Source organism: Benincasa hispida, chromosome 12 (genome assembly GCF_027475165.1).
Source record: "Benincasa hispida cultivar pf3 chromosome 12, pf3_genome.v1.1, whole genome shotgun sequence".
In the NCBI taxonomy this organism is placed as follows: domain Eukaryota; kingdom Viridiplantae; phylum Streptophyta; class Magnoliopsida; order Cucurbitales; family Cucurbitaceae; genus Benincasa; species Benincasa hispida.
The window spans coordinates 83,601,684-83,610,464 of NC_143489.1; the positions used below are offsets into that span (position 1 = coordinate 83,601,684).

At 30.7% G+C, this 8,781-nt stretch overlaps 1 long non-coding RNA gene across 1 annotated transcript; it reads left to right on the top strand.

Moving 5' to 3' along the window:
* Positions 1-2,951: 2,951 nt before the first annotated feature.
* Positions 2,952-5,361, top strand: LOC150032248 (uncharacterized). Its single transcript, XR_016525515.1, has 3 exons — positions 2,952-3,255; positions 3,371-4,899; positions 4,985-5,361. It is a non-coding gene; the product is annotated as an uncharacterized LOC150032248 (long non-coding RNA).
* Positions 5,362-8,781: the final 3,420 nt, after the last annotated feature.

Consider the following 8,781-nt stretch of genomic DNA (forward strand, 5'->3'; position numbering starts at 1 on the left):
TTTTAAGTTCTACGACAAGTTGGAATAGAGATTTTGAATTAAGTTCCTATGTATTTTTTTTCTTAATCATTGTTGAAATTCATATCTTTTGGTCGAGAGTTTAAATACCAACTAGAGGTAAATTTAAATTGACAAACTTATATTAATTAAAATTGAAGATGACATTTATAAATATAGCAATCATGTCGAAAATATTAGTAGATATAGCACAATGTAGTGGTAAACTATATTGCTTATAGGAGTTCTATTAGTGATAGAGTCCATCACTAATAGAATTTGCTATATTTGAATTATTTAAAAAAAAAATTCTATACACTTAATTATTAGCTCTAAAAGTGCTACCCAATATAATTATTATTTTCTTAAGCAAACGTTGGAGAGACATATGGTCCAATATTGTTTTCTTAAATCAAGATGAGCAAATTAGTGTCAATATGAAAATCAATTTGTTTAGTCATTAATATTATATTTTTAAAATTTTATGGAGCTTATAAATTATGAATGAAAGGGTTATCTCACACAGCACACAACAGGTTACACACAATGTTACAACAATCTTAAGAACATCGACAATAAACATATAAAATAAAGCAATAGAACAGAATGCAAAGTTTGATAATCTAGTATGATGCAATACCATTTACGTCCGAGAGGTAGTATACTCGTAGAAAGATATTTTTTATCAAATGAACATTTAAGCAATTAGAATGTTGTACACTTGAACAGCTTCACTTAGTGAATGATCTATTAGGTTTCTCGTAAATGTGAGACTCTCTCATAAAGATAATTCAATCTTTCCAACCTTAAATGAAGGCCACATCACTTGATGAACTTAGATTTGTGGGGGAAAATCTTCTAGTACTATGGTAGGAATAAGAAAAAAAATATATATAAAAATTAAAAGAAAGCACAATAACTTATGTGAAAACTCCAAACTAGAGAAAAACTAGGCTAAATTATACAGAATTTTCAGGTGTGGTTTGCATATTTTGCAATATTATTTAACTGTAAAATGTTGTAATTTTAAGTGAGTAATTAATTGGAATTTCAAAGTCATTATATTTATGCTACTTGATGTTTGTTTTGTTTACCTTTTTCTTTGTTCTTTTTTCTTTTAAAAAAATCTTTCTCTAAAAAGGAAAAACCTCCATTCAAAGCCACGCGTTTAATGTTCAGCCACATTGAAGCAATATGCAAATAAGGCTTTTCCTCGTAAAAATAGAAAAAAAATTAGTTTATGATTACTTAGTTAATTATTAGTTTTAACAATTATATAATGTGTGAACGTGGAAAGATCTGAACCTTTCAATCCTTGATTGAAGGTATATTTATCAGCCTATTAAATTATGCTTAGGTTCGACTTCATTATTTATTTAGACAATAGGATAACAAATTATAATGATGAAATGATAAAGAAAGTCGTCAATTTATGTAGGATCAGTATGACAATTTTAGAGAAGGTAATATGATTTATATTCAAATTAATTGAACTTTTTACTTATATGGGTTCAATTAAATTAACAAACTTTTTATTATCAAATAATTTAAACAATAATTGTATACATATGCATGCACTTTAAAATAACCAATAAATTGACATAAATAAACTCAAACATCTAATTTAATTCTAATAACAAGAATGATAATGAATATAGAAATTTAAGAACTACTAATCAAATAAACAAATGTGAACAATTAATTTCATGCATTAAACTATAATAAAAAATTAATGGCAAAATTAACTAGTATAGGGATAAAGAAATTGACATAAAAAATGTATAGTAGTTCGATATAATTGGCTTACTCCACTTCTTAAACTCCTCTCGGATATGCCACTCAAACTTGATTCTTTCCTCGACTTAGAATGAACTGTTATAATATTTTTTTTTCAAGAGTAAGAACGAACTCAATCTTTTCAATGGTTGAGGATCAAATTGTTACAACAACTCTTTTTTAGGATCAAAAGCTACCCTTACAATGGTTTGAAAAAATTAAAGAACACATTTGATCAAACTCTCTAAAAGATAAGTTCAAAATAAATCAATCCCCAACTATTCGTAAATCTCTCTCAAGAATAAGATGAAAAGAAGAAAACTAAAGCTTAAAGAAAGCAATAATGGAGGCATAGTGAATAACAGAGGGATTGAAAATAATGAAAATTATAGTAAAGACTTGGAGAAGGAAAAAAGTTTTAAAAGAGAGAAGTATGTGAAAACCAAATTTAATTTGGATTAATTGTTTCAAGCTCTAAATAATGAACTCTTCAAAAATATTAAAGTTATTAGTGAATAAAAACATGTTTTTTATCATCAAAACGTTAATTAATTAATTAATTTGATATAAGGTTAAAAAAAGGTAACCATTTTTGTTTTCAATTTTAGACTTCTCCAATAAACCAAATAACAGAAACAAAAAATTATTATATATTCTTAGGATTAGTAATTTAATTTTACATTTTTGTTTTACCTTATTTCTTTCCTTTTTTGGTGTTTTATTTTATTATTTTTTTTGAGTCTTTTTAAATATAAAAAAAATTAAAATTATTTACCCTTTATAGCAAAAGTATAAAGCATTGTTAGAACTAACTATTTTTAAAAAATTTTTTATTTATAAGAATTCTCTTTATTATTTTTTTTCTTTTTAAATTTTAGACGTTACTGGCAAACATAATAATGGAAACAATATTTTCAATTTTTCTTAGTATTAGTAATTTAATTTTGAACTCATGCACACTATTTAATAGAAGTTATTCATACACTACAAGAATTTTGGTCTTTAATGTCGGTTGAAAAAAGTGAAATCGGATGTATAATGTCTGTTTTGTTTTTTTTTAAAAAAAGCGGATCTTTAATATCGGTTTTAAACCGACATTGTAGGAGTACCTTTAAACCGATATTAAAGATCCGCTTAATTTTTCCCTCTTCACTCTCCCCCTATTTTCTATTTTTCCCCCATTTTTTTCATTTTTCCCTCTTCACTCTCTCCTTATTTTCTTTTTCCTCTCATTCTCACACTTCCCTCTGCAGCCCCTCTTCTTTCTCACTTCTCTCTTCCAAACCCTTTCCAATGGGTAGCGTAATCCGTGTAGGTCTGTCGTGGTGTAGATTTAGCTTCCGTGCAGGCCTGTTCGTCGTGCAACCCACACCACCGCATCCAGTCGCCCGGATCTGAAGTCCAGATCTGAAGTCGCCCGGATCCGTGTGCTGCCGTTCGTCGTTCAATCTGAAGTTCGCCGTCCATCGTTCATCCAGATTAGTATGCTCTTCTTCTCTTTCCTCTCTTAAATTCACAACAATTTTTGTTCTTATGTTACGCCTCTCAACTGTTTGTGTAAATATTTCAATGTTACGCCTCTTAACTTTCCTCTCAGCGCTAGACGATCGTGTAGATATGCGCGGGCCTTGGACGATCGTGTAACCGAGTGTTGGACGATCATCGATCGTGTAGGCGGGCGCTGGACAATCATATAGCAGATGCGCGGATGCTGGACGATCGTCAATCGTGTAGGCAGGCCCTGGACGATCGTATAGCAGATGTGCGGGCGCTAAGCGATGGACTACACGATGGCGCTATGCGATGGGCATGAGCGCTAGACAATGAGCAGATGCCTTGATCCGTGTGCCGCTGTTCGTCGTTCGATCAGAATTCCAGATTTGAAGATCTAAAGTTCGCCATTCGTCGTTCGTCCAAATCAATATGCTCTTCTTCTCTTTCCTCTCTTAAACTCACAACAATTTTTGTTCTTATGTTACGCCTCTCAACTGTTTGTGTAAATGTCTCAATGAAAGCTAACTACAGTTTCACTTCAATATGTCTTTCTGCTCCTAGATTTAGACCTACTTTTTATGTGTTTATGGCCTTTGAAATTCGATTTGATTAATGGTTTTGTTGTATATGATACGTTTGTTGAAGTATTAGCAAGAGGCGTTGCCAAGAGTTGCTCCTGCGTTGGGTATGCGTGAGCAAGAGTAGTGAAAGCGAAATGTTGAGTGCAAGGCGTTGGGTAGATGATCGTGTAGCAAATGGGTAGCACTATACGATGAGGTAGGTGATCGTGTAGGCGGGTGCTGGATGATCGTGTAGCAATGTAGGGAGCTAAACGATGAGGTACACGATCGTATAGCAAATGTGCGGAGCTAAGCGATGCACTAGACGATCATATAGATATGCACAGGAACTAGACGATCGTCAATCGTGTAGCGGGCGTTGGACGATCGTATAGTAGATGAACGGGCGCTGGACGATCGTGTAGGCGGGCACTGGACGATCGTATAGTAGATGTGCGGGCGTTGGACGATCGTGTAGGCGAGCGTTGGACGATTGTATAGCAGATGCACGGGCGCTAAGCGATAGACTACACGATGACACTATGTGATGAGCATGAGTGCTAGACGATAGCCATGCTGCACTAGACGATGAGCAGACGCACTACACGATAGGCGGAATGCTAAGCGATAGGCGATGACATTAAGTGATAGGCGAATGCGTTAGACAATAAGGCGTCAACACTAAACGATGGAGGTAAACAATGAGCACAGTAGTTAAATGATAGCCTATGCGCGAGATCGTTTACTAAACTATTGAGCTACAGAATGGGTTGCTAGAGCTAAGCGATAAATGTAGGAACTAAAGGATTGATTGGCTTGAGAACATGTGCATTATGCTAACTAAATACACTAAAAGAATGCTTGACTCACAGTTTTAATAAGTTTTAGTTGATGAGTCACAATTTTAAAAAGAAGATTCTTTCATTTATTCAATTATTGAGTTTTCTTGTTTTGCAGGTGCAACAAAGGAGTAAAGATTTGGTATCACAATCTCTTTATGCTTTTTCTTCGGGAACTCTAGTAAAGAATTTTGCCTTGAATGTACCATTTATACACATTCCCAATAAACACGGTTAGTTGAATATAAATTTTGATCACATTTTCACTTTCAATCCTTTGTCTTAAATCTTTTTTGTTTGTGATCCTTTGGACAACAGTGGTCAGACAAAGATGCCTATAACCAGACACTGTTGAAGGTGGGGGGTCTGTTCAAGAAGAATTATGAAGGGATCCATACTTACCAAGTGAAGAGGGACAGTAAACTCATAATGTTCGTAAAATCATAATGTTTGTATTATAATTTGTGTTTTCAAGGGCTGAATTATTGTACGGCCTTTTAAATTATAATTTTATAGCAGAATTTGTGGATTAAATGTAATAGATTTGCAATCTATACGTAAATAATATGTCATAGCCACAGTGTTCGATGATGATGTGTCATGTTATACTTTTTGACCAAAAAAATGGATTCGGCAACGGAATTTAAAAAAAACAAATAGATTCGGGCTTCAATGTCGGTTAAGAATTTAAAAAAAAAAAACACAGGCTTTAATGTCGGTTGAAAATTTCACTGAAGACCTTTAATGTCGGTTGTAACCGACATTGAAGGCTGTGCTATTGAAACCCTTTAATGTTTATTTAAAACCGACATGAAAGGGTTTTAATAACACTATCTTTAATGTAGGTTTAAAACCGACATTAAAGCCTGAATTTCTTCTAGTGATACCATTTCATAACATAAATAGAATACAAATCGTTTTGTTTTTCTTTCGTTCATAATTTTCAAAATATTCTAGAGTTGATTTCTTTTATGAAAGAGGTTAAAGTGTTTTAGAGAAAATGAAAATGAAATTAATAAATGAACATTTAATTAAGTAAAAAAGGAACTCTAAGAATCCAAAAATTTATTTTGATCGAGATCCACACATACTTATCATTAAAAATAGTATTTGTACATCTGGTTTTTTTCTTGTTTATTTTTTAATATCTTTTTTTTTTTCAAAACACATTGTTACCCATAATAAATAGAATACAAATTATTTTGTTTTTCTGTGACCGAAACATCATTTTCAAAATGGTGGAGAGATATGATTATTTTAACAAAAATAGATTACAACTTTCCAAAGAAAATGTAAATTAAAAGTTTTCATTATTTAAGAAAGGATTTTAAGAATCCAAAAACTTATTTTATTCCGTGAAGACTAACACTCACTTTATCATTCAAAACATCTATATTTGTACCGTTTGTTCTTTTTCTCGATGATTTTTATTTTTTTCCCGACAAACAAAAAATTAAGACAACTGTATTTGTACCTTTTGATTTTTTTTTCTTTTTTTTTTTTAAATTTAAACATTTTTGACAAACAAATAATGGAAGCAAAGATTTATCGGAAAGATTTCTATAATTTTTTATCTTAAATTCATGCACACCGTTAATTTGTTAGAATTTTTCTCTGACAATATGTGAGTGGAAAAAATCGAACTTATAGCTTCAAGGCTGATAATACAAACAATATTTTAATTGATTTATGCTCATTTTGGTTATTTATAAGAAACTATACATACCATTTCACAAAATTAATAAAATACAAATTATTTTATTTTTTCCATGGCTCACAGTTCATTTTCAAAATGTCATTGAGATGGTTTCTTTTAAAACAAAATTAAAGCTTTTCAAACAAAATGAAAATTATAGGTTCTCATTTTTTTTTAAAAAAAAACATTGAATCATATCAAAATGGAACTTTGAGAATGTGGAAACTTATGTTGATGAAGAGGTTCAATTATCATCTCAGAATTTAAAAATTTATTCACTCTGGTTCAATTATTATCTCAGAATTTAAAAATTTATTCATTCTGGTTCAACTTTAAATTTTGGTTAAAATAATTTATATCAAATTAAGAATTTTCATGGTGGCAAAAAGCTACGTGAGACTAAAAAAATTAGTAAATAAAAAATTCAAATGAATTTAATCATATTATCCACTCACTTCATACAATTTCCATTTTTGCAATTTCACTAACCATGAAGGTATTTTAATTAAAATTAAACATTTAAATTTTGAATCGAAGGAGTTTAGAGAGTGAGACAGATTGATTATGAGGGTTTTTTTTTTTTTTTTTTTTTGGTTAGATCTTAAATAAAATTTAATTTATCATAAAAACTAAGTAACATTTTAAGCAGTGTCATCCAACTAGTGGATTAAATATAGAATATTAGACCAATGAAATAAACTACTACATCATAAAGTTAGCACCAACTTTATACTAATGGCCAAAGAGAGTATGGCTGAACCAGTATCTATATGTGATAACGATCACGAAGTTTGTGGTTCAGATTCTTCCATTTCTATTGTGTTAAATAAAGCTTTCTACTAACGGTTAGGCAAGAAAATATTATTTATCAAATCATGGACATTTTAATTTTAATTCTTTCATTTGTTTTTTTTTTTTTTTTGACATTAACATTATGCTGAGGTGATTGGAAAGTTTGAGGTTAAAATTGTGTGTGGTTTTTTACAATGTTTACATAAAGTAAAATCACAATAAGTATAATTTTTGGTAACGTTACCTTGTTGCTTTCATGTAATGCTACTTATTGTCCTTTTCTACTTCGGGGCTTCTCTCTAGCACTTTATCTTTCACTTTTGACTTTACATATTCTCGTTTCTGTATCAATTCTTCCTTATTAATGAATGGAAGTAGGAGATGATGAGGGTGCTTACTAACTTCAGTGCAAGCGGAAGATTGTTGGGATGTATGCCCTAAACTCTCGTAGTTAATAAGTTATTTGAAATAATGGTTGATTATTTTATATATATAATTATCCATTAAGGAAAGATGAACAGTATGCAATAGACATCTAGGTGCATCATATTCAAGTAATAACCTAAATATGGTCTATAATATATGGATAAGGTTGGGTGTCTTATCTTGATGACACTAGGAATATGGTCCACTTTATAAATGTTACAAACAATGTGATCCTAATTGTTCATGTGGAGACATGCGAGTTGAGGTATCCTATACAAAGAGCTTGTATAAGACCGGACCACGAAATGATTAATCTCTATTTATAACACCATTGACTAAAGAGATTAATATTTCATTAAATGACGACCATAGTTAACTCGATCTCAATCCTGAGTGAGTTATGAACTCCTGTCTATGAAGGTAGTCTTTTGATTTGTATGGATGAGAGTGGGCCAAGTCGCTGACATAATAACCCTACCATTTTGGGAATTTGTCCAAATAGGGAGTTTGGAATATAGCTACACAAGATAGAATTCACTCTTACTCATCTTTAGAGTAAGTAGATGAATTGCTTCCTTGAGTGCTGACTCTGAGTCTTGAATAATGAGGTCTTTCCTTCTCATTTGGCTAAGAAGGTTTTGTTTATGGTAGGACCATAAACAAATTTTTTCATTAAAGGATCAATGGGACTTAAGAAGTAAAAGGTAATTACAAGAGTAAAACGATAATTTGACCCATTAATAATTATGAGAAATTCGTGAAGGGATGACTTACTAATAATTGGTTATATATGTGGACACAGTATCATCTATAGTGCAAGAATGCAATTGTGAATCTTTAGTAGAGTGACTCACAGTTAATGAATGTTGAATAAATTAATTAAGAGTTTAATTAGTTAATCATATATTGTTGGAGCTTCTAATTTGTAGGTTCATTAGATTCTTGTGCAAGCTCAATAAGGCTACACAAGGAATATTTAATTTTGGAAGAATTTGAACTGGAAATTTAAATTAATTATATATGATACAATTAATATAATATATGTAAATACATTAAATCATGTTGTTGATTTTGAATGAGATTCAAAATTAAACTATATAATAAGAAAGTATAATATATTTGAATAAGATTCAATACTAAATAATATGAATGAGATTCATATAATAATATTCAAATATTAAATAATATGAATGAGATTCAT